Source organism: Myxocyprinus asiaticus, chromosome 39, assembly GCF_019703515.2.
Source record: "Myxocyprinus asiaticus isolate MX2 ecotype Aquarium Trade chromosome 39, UBuf_Myxa_2, whole genome shotgun sequence".
NCBI lineage: Eukaryota > Metazoa > Chordata > Actinopteri > Cypriniformes > Catostomidae > Myxocyprinus > Myxocyprinus asiaticus.
In genome coordinates this window covers 40,531,283-40,546,867 of record NC_059382.1, presented here as the reverse complement: position 1 = coordinate 40,546,867, position 15,585 = coordinate 40,531,283, and the positions used below count along the sequence as shown (strand labels likewise).

At 38.5% G+C, this 15,585-nt stretch overlaps 1 pseudogene; it reads left to right on the top strand.

Moving 5' to 3' along the window:
* The first annotated feature begins 1,589 nt into the window (after positions 1-1,589).
* The window catches only part of LOC127429994 (E3 ubiquitin-protein ligase TRIM16-like), a 534,825-nt pseudogene continuing 520,829 nt past the window's right edge, over positions 1,590-15,585 (top strand).

Genomic DNA, 15,585 nt, shown 5'->3' with positions numbered 1-15,585 from the left:
TGATCTAAAGGGATTCTGTGATTGGTCCAGTTATATTTAAACTGCTATTTCAGGAGGTTTAGAGCAGACTGAATCCATGCAGCTGAACAGCATCAGAACTAATATGCTCTTAATCCTGATCTACATCTGTTGATTTAGTAGTCAAAAACTACAGATTAATGTCTGAACTGATTGCAACCAGAGACATAAATATAGAAGTGAGATCCAGTGTGAGTCTGACACCTAGTGAACATTATCTGTAAAAACACAACTTTGTTTTGCTTGTTTTGCACACCTCCCTCAAACACAGAACCAGGAAACTGTGTCTGCTGATCATTTCCGGGAAACAGAAACTAAAGTGCTGTGGAGCTGTTGTACGTACACCAGGTAAAGGCTTTGCATGGAAAATAAAAAATGGGCTAATGAAAATGGTCTAGATACAAAGTCATTTGCTCCAGTAGTTGCAATACCTCCGATACCACCTTGGTTATTCACACAACCTGGAATTGATTTAAAGCTACATGAAAGAATTAAGGAAAAATGGGATGGAGTTAAGACAAAAAGATATGTAAAAGAATATATAAAAAGCATGCATTATTCATTTCGTCAAGTATACACAGATGGCTCAAAGAACCAAAAATCCAGAAGGACAGGGGTGGCTTTTTATGTTCCAGAGTTTGAAGTAAGGAAGTTTGGAAGAATAACAGATGGTACATCTGTATTCACTGCAGATATGATAACAATCTTAATGGCACTAGATTGGATTTATGAAGAGCAGATAAAGTAATAATATGTTCTGACTCAATGACGGTTCTTATGAGTTTACAGTCAAATCAAACAAATAGAAGTGACATTTTAATAGAAATCATGATTGCATTATACAGTCTAAAACAGATAGGAATAACAATTCATTTCATGTGGATACGAGCACGTGTGGGAATTCAAGGCAATGAAGAAGCAGACAAAATGGCTAAAGGATCATTAAGGATGGATGAACCAAGTATAAATATTTCACTTAGCAGATCAGAAGGGAAACATTTGGTATTGGAAGCATGCAATAGGAAATGGCAGACTTACTGGGATTCATGTCAAACAGGAAGACATTATCATAAGGTACAAAGGAGCATTAATCATTCATAACATAAGTAGATTGGAACAAGTTATAGTCACACATCTAAGAACAGGACATTCAAATCTTAACTATACATTACACATCATAGGGAAACATAAGACAGGTTTATGTGAAGTTTGTGCAATAGAGGAGACAGTAGAACATGTGTTGATGGTATGTCCTGCATATGAAAGAGAAAGGAGTCGTCTTAAGGAAGAATTACACACCTTAGGAAGTCAAGAATTCATAATAAGCAATATCTTAAATGATGGTCCAAATGCAGGGAAACAAATGAATGCAATAATGAGATTTATTAGGAGCAGTGGATTAAAATATAGGATATAGGGAGAAATATAGATTTCATTATCTTCACACTCCATCACAGAAGGTGGTGGTATGCACCTGTTAAGTTGGTTTGCAACCCGCCATAAAACCTAAAGAAGAAGAAGAAGAAGAAGATGTTGTACGTGTCTCTCTGTCTCAGAGTACATGCAGTAAAATGGCAGTAAAATATATTCCAGTGGATCATGAGCAGTTCTGCTGTCCTATCTGTCTGGATCTACTGAAGGATCCAGTGACTATTCCCTGTGGACACAGTTACTGTATGAGATGTATTACAGGCTACTGGAATCGGGATGATGTGAAGGGAGTCTACAGCTGTCCTCAGTGCAGACACACCTTCACTACAAGACCTGTGTTATACAAAAGTACCATGCTGGTTGAAATGGTGGAGAAACTGAAGACGACGAAACTCCAAACTGCTGTTCCTGCTCACTGTTACGCTGGAGCTGGAGATGTGGAGTGTGATGTCTGTACTGGAAGAAAACACAAAGCTGTCAAGTCCTGTCTGGAGTGTCTGAACTCTTACTGTCAAAATCACCTTGAATAACATGAGAATCTCTTCCAAGGTAAGAGACACAATCTGATGGACGCAACAGGACGATTTCAGGAGATGATCTGCCATCAACACAATAAGCTTCTGGAAGTTTTCTGTCGTACTGATCAGAAGTGTATCTGCACATTGTGCACGATGGATGATCACAAAAACCACAACACTGTATCAGCTTCTGTCGAGAGGACTCAGAAGCAGGTATGAATTGTATAGGGTGTAGTTCCAGCATCTACCAGCAGGTGCAAAAAGGGTCCTGCTAACCCGCTAATTCCTGACCCCCTGGTTCCTACTGCTGGATGCACCAACTATACGTATGTTACAGCTTAGTCTAGTTGTGGTGTAAATGGGCACTAAGTCACAATTTACACACTACTAAATCTTTGAGCGTTGCCCCATTAAACTTAGGTAGAACGTAACCCTACGTATAAACTAAATATTTACGGCAGACTCCGATCAGGAGTGACTAATTGAATAAAAAAGCAGACTGATATTTTATGACATCAGTGAGCTCATGTTTTGCATGACAGGCTTCAGTCCTTCCGACATATATGATGATGTTGAATTTACACTCGTTTACATTTACGAGAGAGAGAAACAACTTACTTTTAAGTGGCTCTTCAGCATGAAAGTGTTCTAACGGTGAAGTTTTCAGGGTGCGTCGCCCAGTGTCAAGTTTCAACACATTCAAAATATAATATATATAGGATATTAAAATGAATAAATGTCTATTTTTCCAGCCTGTTGTATTAGTATTTATTTATCACCCCTTATTTATTTTAGATACAGTTCCTATATATTGTTATTTACACAGGGCAAATATACTGTTTATTAAATATACTTTTATTACGTATCATATATGAATGGGGATATAACTTATTACAGCTGACAGTTATGAGAACAAATAAGGTCTGAACATCAACCGTAGCGAGAGAAACTGAAATTCACGGCTTTTTAACACTTCTGTGTGCAAATTTGAAGGCTGTTTATTGGATCAGTGCAAGTAAACGTCATATTATGCGACTACGCATCACTTTACTGAGAGCTTACTCTCAGCTACTAGTTAAGTCTTGCCTTAAGAACAGGTGGTGCAACCAAATTAAGCACTCACTTAGTTACAAACTAACTAGTAGTTACTAAGCCCTTAGTGTGAACTTTACGTCCTAACTTACGTGAGAACTTACGCACAGCTGGTGCAACCCTACCCAGATCCAGACCAGAGCTCAAGTATTTAATGCTTTTCTGGCTATAGTTCAGTTACACTGCCTTCCAAAACAAGAAAAAGTACTGTTAAAGTGAACAAATCTAATCGTGTCTTATTCCATCAAATGTATTAATGCAAATTGCTTTGCTGCATAGTACAGTAAAACCTTAAGATGTGAAAAAAAAAAAAAAAAAAGAAAATACAGTATATTATCACAGTATGCATGACCAGTGGCAGGCCGTGCATTTTAAGTCTAAGCCTTCAGTGTGATTCATGCCATTAAGAAAACACAGTTTCACAATGAATAAGACACCCTATGCCTTTGAGCATCATACATTAGCTAGCTAACTAGTAATACCAATTGACATTTTAAAAGCACGTCCACTCATGAAAGCCAGAACTTGAACAACACTTAATGCTCAAGCAAGCCTAATTTTAACTGCAGCATGACTGTTTTGTGAAATGAACGTCTCCCAAACAGACATTCAAAAATCATAATTTTTCATGTGAATCTATCAAGGAGGTCTATAATACCTGGAAAAATCTATCTAATAATATTTTCTATTTAAATGTTGCTTGCAATAAATTTCGTTTCGTCAGGGTTCATGGTTATGCTGCGTTCCATTCAAGTTGGATGTGGGATATTCCTACTTGATATTTCCGACCATAAATGCCCTCCATTCCCCGATATTCGGAAGATGACGTTTAAGGAAACAAAACTGCAACGCTCCCGTTAGCTTAGCAAGTGTTTGACTCTCATTAGAGATATCTCCTAGCAACCCAACTGATAAACAATGCTGCAGTGCTAGCATTTGTGCTTCAGGTGTACGATTATCAAAAGAGATGTTTTATACACCTGTTTCTGCAGGCATTTGTTAAACAAGAATTGAACTCATTTATCGATATTACTTAATAAAGTGAATGTTTATTACTTTGTATATCTCCCTAAGTGTGGACATGTTTGTGTGACATCATGCCCCTGCATCTCGGCGAAATCGGAGTTAAGAATTTCTGCATGAGCCTACAAGTTGTAATTCTGTCTTCAAGATGCATTCCATTGCACTTTTCCTAGTAGGAAGTTATAAAAAAGTTGAATGGAATGCAGCACTACTTTTCAAAACTTGATCCGACACTGAATTCTCAAGTAGCCTAATTTACACTTAGAAAACTCCTGATGTTGCTATAACAATGCAAAAAGCACTTACCAATTTACTTGAAGTGAAAATCAGTCCTCCTTTCCTGTTTAATAAATTAAGCAATCACACGGTCATGCAGAACATCTCGTGTTTTTAAATCCATAAGGATCTCTTTCTCAACGGCAATACCAGCAGCGATGACAGTCAACTCGTCAGCAAGATCTCGCGCTCTTCGTTTTCAAATTATGTACATCACTTTAAGGCCAGCTAGAAGGCCTCGACCGGAACATATCCTAAAGATCACACCCACCAAGAACAAATAAATCAATCTGATTGGCTGATGAATCTGACAATCTGACTTTAGTTGCTCATTTATTTGCACTGTTGAGGGATTCTGTGGAAATTCTGAAGGCCTGACGGGGTGAAGCTCAGACTTACGCGCTGCTTTGGCTAACGAGCTTGGCTTCGGGCATGTGATTTGTGAAACAGTTGTCACACTTCGCTTGTAAGCATCAAGGAATAAATTCTGACTTCTGGATAAACTTTTAGTTTTTCTCTATTTGTTTGTAGATTAATTAAGAGTGGAAAGTGATTAAAAATACATAGGCAAAAAGGTCAATGAGAATGAAAGGATGAAAAATATTTATTTATTAGGCATTTTAGGCCGGCAGAGAAGGCTTTGCTGGCCCTGAGTATTCGCCACTGTGCATGACGCATATTTCGTCATCAGATTTCGCCTAGATTTCGATACGCGGACAGTCCTCATCATGCACGCCATCTGTGCATAAATGTACTAAAAGAGTATCACAAAGCAGACATAAATAGAAAAACCAAAGAATATTTTCTCTTTTTCAGTTTAATGGCAGTTCTATATTAGATGACCGTTGTTTTCTTATGTGGATTGATATTGTCAAAGAGATGGAATTTAGCAGATCTAAATATTCCTCAGTTTTATAATTTGTGAACAATAGCCCTTAAATGTTAAAATTACAGTATAATTATGTTTTTATTTTCAAAGTTTGTTAGTTGTGAAGTCGTGTTGTTCTTCAACCAAAACTTTAGAAGGAATTTATGGCCAGATCTTAAAAACTGTTAAATGAATACCCCTGACTATTTTAATGTAATAAACGTAGAGTAATAAAGTCGCAGTGAAGTTCCTTGATGAGTGCAGTTCTATTGGGTGTTCTGATGTATTTCCTGCTGTAACAGGAAGTGGGGGCAGGACATATTGAATGGCTTGTCCTTTTTAAAAAAAAATAGCCAAAGTCTTTAGTTCACATTGCAGCCTCAGGCAAAGCCACACACACACACACACACACACACAGATAGACAGACACACGCACAGACACACACCACACAAACACACATCCTTTTCCACCGTACTGCTCACACTAGAGCCGGTTGGATGGGTAACTGAATCCGGCCTGCTTTTCTACTGACTTGAGAACCGAATGATGATCTAACTGACAACATTAATACATAATCAGCCCACAATCGCACACATCAAAGTGCGGTCTTGCTTATGACGAGGCTGGTGTTGTTGTGCAAGTCCAGTGCAGATGAATGAGAAACATGAGTAAAAGATCACAAAAAAATCATCATTTTGAATCACAATACACTAAATATAAAGAATAAAGAACATTTACTGGTGCTGTACATCCCAAGATACCTCTGAAAAATGTCTGTTTGAAATATATGAATAAACTCCAGCCACTTTCTCCACATCCAACTCGTGTTTCAATCAGAAGTGATCGCCTCTGCAAACATTCAGACGTGAAATGCCTTGAACACAGCGGGCCTGTAACCAAGATAGTTTGGGGAACTGAACAGAGCTTTGGGAGGGAAACAGACGTACACCTCTTCACTATCTCTTCAGTTAGGTTTATGTTCTTGACAGGCTCTTGAACTGACTAAAATCTTTGGACTATTGGCTTAACTGCAGAGCGGTCTCGCATACATCAATAGAGAAGAGAAATCATATCAGCGGAAGAGCAAGTTATTACATTTTGATTAAAGATTACTAGGACAATTTGTATTTTATTTTATAAAAAAGCAAATAGGCCTATGAATGAATCATTCACAATAAGACCAGTAACTTAATAACGGTGTACTTTAACTGTGTTTAGTTTAGTTTTTCATATTAACAAGTGTTAGCTAAGATACAGTAAATACGGAAAAAACATTTGACACCCATCAAGTATTCATCTGGATAATCTGGTCCCTGCAGGAAAGTAACTGAAGAGTGATGCATTGTTGGTTGCTTAGTTTTTATTTATTTGCGCTGGTTAGCCCCGCCAACAGTGAAATCTCATTGGTCCAAAATCCTACTCCACATAACTCTGTATTAAACATCAAATCTGATTGGCAGTAATTTTGTTATAGGTACTCTCAGTGGTGTCACATAAAAAAGACAAACAACATTAAAGACATAGATATTGATTTGAAAATAATTTGTCAATTGAAATCAGGAACTAAAAACGGTTCAAGGAACGAAAACAAAAACCAAAAATGAACACAATTATGAACATAACCGAAAACCAGAACAAAGTGATTTTTAATTGTTCCGGAGTGAAAACATTATTTTTAAATGCCGGTAAGCGGTTATAACTGGTTAATTTGTTCCGATAATTGTTTCATGAAACTAAAGGCTTTATCACAGTACATTTTTGGAGCTACACCACTTCATGTTGCTCAAATAAATGAAACATGTGCTTTGATCCTGAAGGAAACTGCTGCATCACACATTTCTTTGCTTATGTTGTCTGTTGTGGATGTGGAATTCTCTGAATGAAGACCTTTTTAACAACTATATATAATTACTAAATATACATGCACAGTTAATCCAGATACAAGGAAAATATTATTAGAGGTAAAAAGATCATTTTTTTAGTTGTTTCTTCACTGAATTATTGTTAAATATGATGTTAATACAGATTTGATACTTGCGGGTTTTGATTCAGAAGCAGATCTGTAATTAAAATTATACTTAACTGTTAATTAACTGCTCGTTATGATTTCTATGCAGATAAATTATGAAGGTAAATCGGTTGCAAAACTTGAGAGCTTGTAGATTTTAATTTAAGAACTTGTACAATAAATATGTGTATTCATAAATTGAAATTTACACACAGCAATGATGTGAATACTTGTAAAATAAAAATCTGAAGTTGAATGTTGCAATCTGCACTCACAGAAAATAATCAAAAACCTGTGTTTTGAATTCAAAGTTGTAGATAAATAGTCACAAATGTGTAAAATGTCATTCACATAAATACAATGACAGACACAAACTTGTATTACATATTTACTTTTGTACTTTAATTCACTTTCGCAGTACATCCACAAATCGGCACTTACAACCTCTCAAATCTGCCATTGCAACTTAATCTTCCCGCCTTGACTTTTGTGATAAACCTGTAGCAAAACTCGCTTGTGCACTTGTAAATCAAGATGTGAGAGAACAGACTACAGGTGCTGGGCGGAGGATGGGGCCAATGAAGTCGTGACCAATCACAAGAACTGGAACAACTGATCAAATCAAACCAATCAAAACGGATCATCTTAAAAAGCGATGACGTCACGCATCTGCGCCAGCACTGTTTTTTGTAGCAAAACAAGTCCAATGGCTGGTTGATGCACTGGCAGGATAAGTTAAATAACATGAGTATTAAATGATATACAGAGTGAGTTTATCATGTAACAAATCAAATGAGACAATTGTATCAAGTTGATCAATGCAGAATTCACCGCCAACAGACCACACATGTTATGTCTAAGGATGACAATGAGAATTTCTCTGAAGAAATGTTTCTACAGGATGTTTTGTATTCAGTAAAACTACGTGGGATGCATCAATCCAGCCAGCTGTCATATGCTATGAGTTCCATATTTCCATGAAAATATTAAATAGAGGTTAGGAATCAATAGGTATATGAGTGAAATGTTTGAACTTAGTTTTGTAGACAAAAATATAATTGTGCCACCATATTAATTTATTTCATTATAAATCAAATAATAAAGAAAAGCAGCCAATAAGTGCCCAACATAGATGGGAACTCCTTCAATACTGTTTAAAAAGCATCCCAGTGTGATACCTCAAGAAGTTGGTTGAGAAAATGTCAAGAGTACATGTCTGCAAGTTCTAGGCAAAGGGTGACTACTTTGAAGATGCTAAAATATAACACAGTTTTGATTTATTTTGGATTTTGTTTAGTCACAACATAATTCCCATAGTTCCATTTATGTTATTCCATAGTTTTAATGACTTTACTATTATTCTAAAATGTGAAGGAAAAAAAATCATAATGAAGAATGAGTAAGTGTTTAAAACCTTTTGACAGGTAGTGTATATTAATCATGCTTGCAGACTATCTATAGGAAATTAAAAATCATACCTTTTATTATTTCATTATTATTATTTCAGTTTGTCGTTTCCCTTATATGTATTTCTGCTTCAATGCTGTAATATTGTATTGTTGTAAATTAGCAAACAAATGTTAAATCTAAATAAGTCATACTGTACTTGCTTAGATGAATTTTAATTGTACTGTAATTATTGTAAGAAACCCACTTGTGAAATAAAGATAATATTGTACAGTGTGCATTCTGTTTGAAATGAGAAACTGTTCATATATTTATCCATTCAGAATAAAACTCTGCTAGGGAGGTTATAGTCACATGGGGTAACCTCCTCGTGGTCACTATAATGTGGTTCTCGCTCTCAGTGGGGCACGTGGTGAGTTGTGCATGGATGCCGCAGAGAATAGCATGGGCCTCCACATGCACTACGTCTCTGCGGTAATGAGCCACGTGATAAGATGCGCGGATTGACGGTCTCAGACGCGGAGGCAAATTATATTCTCCCTCCGCCACCTGGATTGAGGCGAGTCACTTCGCCACCACGAGGACTTAGAGCGCATTGGGAATTGGGCATTCCAAATTGGGGAGAAAAGAAAAAAAGAATAATTCTCACCTACACCTATCATATCACTTCTAAAGACATAGATTTAGCCACTGGAGTCTTATGGATTACTTTTATGCTGCCTTTGCTTTTGGAGCTTCAAGGTTCTGGCCACCATTCACTTGCATTAAATATTCTTCTAAAAATCTTCATTTGTATTCTGCAAAAGAAAGAAAGCCATGTTTCTGGAATGGCATGAAGGTGAATAAATGATGAGAGAATATATATATATATATATATATATATATATATATATATATATATATATATATATATATATATTTGGCAAATAATATTAATATGTACATTATATATACAGAACTTAAATTGCACAATTAAAATATAGAGTCAGTAAATAAAGAAAATGGCAGAATACTTACAGTGGCACGATTCAGGGCATCTCTCTCCCATCGCGATCTTGTGAGCTCTGTGCAGGGGCGATCGATCACGTACCCTGTTATGCCACCCCAGAGAGCATTACCTGCCAGGATCCGCTACTGTGTGTACTTTAATGTGCTTTTCTGTGTATAGTGAAATTGTTTTCCTACTTAGAAATATAAATTGAAATGATTTGATATCACAAGAAAAAGGCACCACCGACAGCAGTAAAAGGCAAAAAAAAAAAAAAGAAAAAAAAAAGAGCATCAAATACTAGCAGGGATGCAATAACATGCAGTATTTTCACAAAGTTTATTTGCATAATTTAAATGTATATACATCTATTTACGTTTAGCAGGGAAATACATTTACAGTGCAAATTATGGTTACTCCATGTGCATCAGATACTGGAAATTTCCCGCCCCTTACTGAAACGGAAAATATAATTAGTTAGCAAATATCCAATCAAATCTGAAATGAATGTTCTTATTGGTGGATCAGATTAGTCGAACTGTCTGTCTTGCCAGTGCCATCAGTTGCGCTTCCACAGCTCCGTGCATGTTTAGAGAGATCTCTGTACACTTTATACACACACACACAATTGACTCAGCAGCGCTGCGGCATCGTGATAGTAGATTGTTCCAGGTCAAAAGACTACTCATTGTTCTGGCAGCCATACATATCATCACTTATTTCAGGAGGGCATATGCCCTCTCTACAAGACACTGATTCCTCTAGTTTGAATGAGTCTTGTGACGGCACAAGCACTTGTCTGCTTGTGTCTTTCAGCATGTTAAGATGAGTGCGGGAAGAAATAGTTCCCATCCTGCACAAGTATTTGCTAATATAGCCTAATCCTTTTTATTTAACTTTGAGGCTTATGATTATTGTTCATGGTAGCCAAATAATTATATATATTTTTTTACAATCAATATTTTTGTCTGCAGATCGATATTTTTGATACAACATCAGTATCGGAAGTATCGATACATTAGGATCGATCTGCCCATCCCTAGATTTACAGCTGCACAAGTGAGTTTTGCTGCAGGTTTATCACAAAAGTAGTTGCAAAATTCAAGGCGGGAAGATTTGAAGTTGCAGTGGCAGATTTGAGAGGTTGTAAGTGCCGATTTGTGGTTGTACTGCGAAAGTGAATTAAATTACAAAAGTAAATATGTAATACAAGTTTGTGTCTGTCATTGTATTTATGTGAATGACATTTTACACATTTGTGACTATTTGTCTACAACTTTGAAATCAAAACAGGTTTTTGATTATTTTGTGGGAGCAGATTGCAACATTCAACTTCAGACTTTTATTTTACAAGTTTTCACATCGTTGCTGTGAGTGTTAATTTCAATTTATGAATACAAATATTTATTGTACAAGTTCTAAAATTCAAATATACAAGCTCTCCAATTTTGCAACCGATTTACCTTCATAATAAATTCACCGCATCTGAAAAAATGTAATGGCTTATTTTCACTTATTTTGGTGAGGTAAGAGTCTTATTTTGGACTTGTTTTTCTCTTGCGTGATCTGGCAACACTACAATTGGCATTTCACCCACTCCACAGCACAGAGTACTGTCATTTTAAAAAGAATGTTATTAACCGATCTTTTATTTACTTCTAACCAGTAAAAAAATGTTTTTAGTCCCTATTTGAAATAAGGTTTTGTGAAAATCGCAATACAACAATAATGATTTTGTATCATTCAGTTTTAAGATTTAATTGCAGTTTGTTTGATCAACAGAGTCACTTGGAGGAAACACAGAAAAAATCCCAACAGAGAATCCAGGAGAGAGAGAAAAAGATTCAGGAGGTGAGAAGAGCTGTGGAGTCTCACAAGGTGAGTTTTGAGAAGAGGAAAAGAGAAGTTTGAGACTCAGTTGAGTCAAAGACTGTGTGAGGTGTCAGTAAGAGAAAATATAATCCCATAATATCCATGTGAAATAACACAAGATTAACAGACATGAGAGCAGGTTTGAGAAGGTTTGGTCTTTAATATCTGTTCAGCTTTATAACAGCCTAAGAAAAAACTTGAGCTTCATTCTTCAGTCTCACCAACAGAATTGTAAATTCAAACTGAGTTATTATTAAACTTAATGCTACAAAATAAGTTCAAATGTACAGTAAATGTAAGAAAACTAAATATTTATACATTATTGACATGTAGCCAATAACACACAATCAGGGTTGGGAGGGTTACTTTTGAAATGTATTCCATTACCGATTACAGAATACATGCTGTAAAATTTAATTTGTTTAGTATTTCATTAGATTACTGATTTCACTTGTTTTGACTATAAAAACTCTGCTAGTACAGTAAGACAAAATACACATGTTAAAAATATATTCTCTGAAAAACCGAAATATCTTATGCAGTGTTGTTTCTTAAACAAGATAAATCAAATTGATCTTGTTTTAAGGATTTTTAGATATTTTTATAGGAAAACAATACAAAAATTATTATCAAGAATACGATTTTTGCCCTAATATCAAAGGTCTTACTAGAAAAATATAAATTATGATCCAAAGTGAATTTTCTTGATAAAAAAAAATATGATCGTGTCTGGTAACGTGCATGTAAAATTTCTAGAAATAGCATTTTGGCTTAATGTAAAGCTGACAATTTACACAAGGTTTATTTCTATTTCTTGTGCTCCAAACTTACTTCAGACTTACTTCTCTGTCTGTTTGTATGAATGTAACACATCATAAGAAAGTGTTTCACCGCTGTTCAAATGCACTTTGGATCGCATCATTTATATGTATAAATGTTTTCCATCTGAAAGGACTAAATATTAAATGAAACAAATGACAATAAAATGCAAAGTAATCTCTTCAGTAATCAAAATACTTTTTGAATGTAACTATTCTAAATACCAATGATTTAAATTGTAACTGTAGTGGAATACGGTTACTTAAATATTGTATTTTAAATACGTATTCCCGTTACATGTATTTCGTTATTAAACATTGCTGCTCACCTTCATCCCAATGAAACAAACTTACGCAAACAGAAACCACATTTAATTAAATGACGTGTTTTTATCTCATCAGATTTCCATCAGTTCACAGTGGATCTAAACACAGTGAATGAACACCTCTGTCTGTCTGAAGAGAACAGAGTGATTGCTTGCACTGACACACTCCAGCAGTATCCTGATCATCCAGATAGATTTGATTGTTGGGGTCAGGTGTTGTGTAGAGAGAGTGTGTGTAGACGCTGTTACTGGGAGATTGAGTGGAGAAGTGGTGATTATGGTGTGTTTATATCAGTGTCATATAAAAGCATCAGCAGGAAGGGAGATGGTGTTGAGTGTGTGCTTGGAGGTAATGATCAGTCCTGGAGTTTGTTCTGCACTCCCTCCAGTTGCTCATTCTATCACAATAAAATAAGAACTGATCTCTGTGTCTCCTCCAGCTGCTGTAGAATAGGAGTGTATGTGGATCACAGTGCAGGAACACTGTCCTTCTACAGTGTCTCTAACACACTGACCCTCATCCACAGAGTCCACACCACATTCACTCAAGCTCTATATCCTGGGTTTTATATTAATTCTAAATCATCAGTAAAACTGTGTGATGTAACAAATTAGAAAAGCAGTTTTCAACTGGTTTTGCTTCATGACTCAGATTTTACATTGAACATCAAGTTTGTACCACACAGTAATAAAACTGTTTATTGTACAAAGGGAAAAACTCCTTAAAATCAAACACAAACTGCATAGACCCAACAATAAGCAAATTGTACGTCATATAGGCTGAATATGCTTTTAGTTTGATTGTTTGATTGTTTTAGATTTTATATTTTTATAGTTTCATGCTCTCAGCAGCAATTAATTAAACACAGATAAATTGTGATCAACAAAAACGTCGGAACAAGACATTGTGTCGATGTAGTGACACAAGGGGTCGCTCTTGGGAGCCCCAAACACCTCTGATCTTTGAGAAAAGGCCAATGGGAATTGCGAGTGGAATTTGCATGCCACTCCCCTGGACATACGGGTATAAAAGGAGCTGGCTCGCAACCACTCATTCAGGTTTTGCGCTGAGGAGCTGAGACAGGGTCCCGGCCATTTCAGCGGGTAGTTCAGTGTTGTGGCAAGAGGGACACAACGTCTTGTTCCCTCCATCAGGGAACGTAGGTTACAACAGTAACCAAGACGTTCCTTATCTGTCACTCACTCGACGTTGGTGTCGATGTAGTGACACTAGGGGTCCCTATACGAAACGCCACAACCAGCTGAACTGTGTTACATGGACTGGCCGTGCAGGTGCAGGCAGACCACAGCAAGCCTCGTATCAGGTGCACCCGGCCCCCACGTAACCTCCCCCAACGCCCCACGAGTGTAGTGCGGCCCCTCGCACCCCGGGGACAAGACGAACTCATGGTGGGGACAGAGCGCGCCAGCCGTGGCCTCTACTTTTTTTCTCCCACAAAAATGGAAAATCATTCAGATGGGGCCATATGCGTCCGCACTGGGGGGGGTCCTTTCCCAAGGGGAAAGACACCACTGAGACCACACCCTGCCTGAAGGGGAGGTAACGTGTGGAGAATATTTCACATGGACTTACCGACCGGCAGTATCGCATGTGGAAGAAGTCCCATGGTAGGTCCTTCCCGGAGGGGGAGGAGCTCTACAAACACGCCGACTGGAGGCAGAGGGAGCTCTGCCCAAGGAAGACGTGGATTTACCAACAGGGAAACTGTACTGCAGAAAATACATCACACGGGGTTACCCACGGACAACCAGCACATGTGGAGCACCTACCCCAGTACAGAGCATACTATCGCACGTACTGAGCCGGCATCGAATTTCTCTGCCACATTCGCCTGCCACAGGGCTAAGGAGGAAAGACATCCAGGGTTCAACGACTCGTGAACTCGCATGGGGGAAAAGCACATGTCTTCCCCTCCGGGAAGGGAAAGGCACGGTACGCAAGCGGTACACCCGGCCAGCTGCCCCGCATATATACCTGACAATACAGGATGAAACCGGCACAACCCGGAGATTATAAAATCTCGCGTAGGTATTGGGTGTTGCCCAGCCTGCTGCTCTCCAGATGTCTGCTAGAGAGGTGCCATTGGTCAAGGCCCAGGAGGCCACCACACTCCTAGTGGAGTGTGCTCGTAATCCCAAAGGGGGCGGCACGTCCTGGGCCTGGTACGCCAAAGTGATGGCATCCACGACCCAGTGGGCGATCCTCTGTTTGGAGACAGCCCTTCCTTTCCGCTGTCCTCCAAAGGAGACAAAGAGCTGCTCAGAGCATCTAAAGCTCTTCGTGCGGTCCAAGTAGATGTGCAAAGCATGCACCAGACACAGCAATGATAAGGCTGGGTCTGCCTCCTCCTGGGGCAGCGCTTGCAGGCTCACCACCTGATCCCTAAAAGGGGTCATAGGAACCTTGGCACATAGCCCGGTCGGGGTCTCAAGATCACGTGACCAAACTCCAGGCAGGTGTTGCTGACAGAGAACACCTGCAGGTCCCCAACACTCTTGATGGATGTGAGCGCAGTCAGGAGGGCAGCCTTCAATGAGAGAGTCTTTAGCTCAACTGATTCTAGGGGCTCAAACGGGGCTCTCCGCAGGCCCAGCAGGACCACGGAGAGATCCCACGAGGAAATGAGGCGCAGCCTAGGAGGATTCAACCTCCTCATGCCTCTAAGGAACCTGATGATCAGGTCGTGCTTCCCGAGGGACCTACCGTCCACCGCGTCGTGGTACGCCGCTATAGCGGCCACATACACCTTCAAGGTGGAGGGGGACAGCCACCCCTCCAACTTCTCCAGCAGGAAGGAAATCACCGACCCGACTGCACATCTCTGGGGGTCTTCACCTCAGGAAGAACACCAATCGGCGAACAAATGGCACTTCAAGGCATATAGGCACCTCATAGAGGGAGCCCTGGTCTGAGTGAT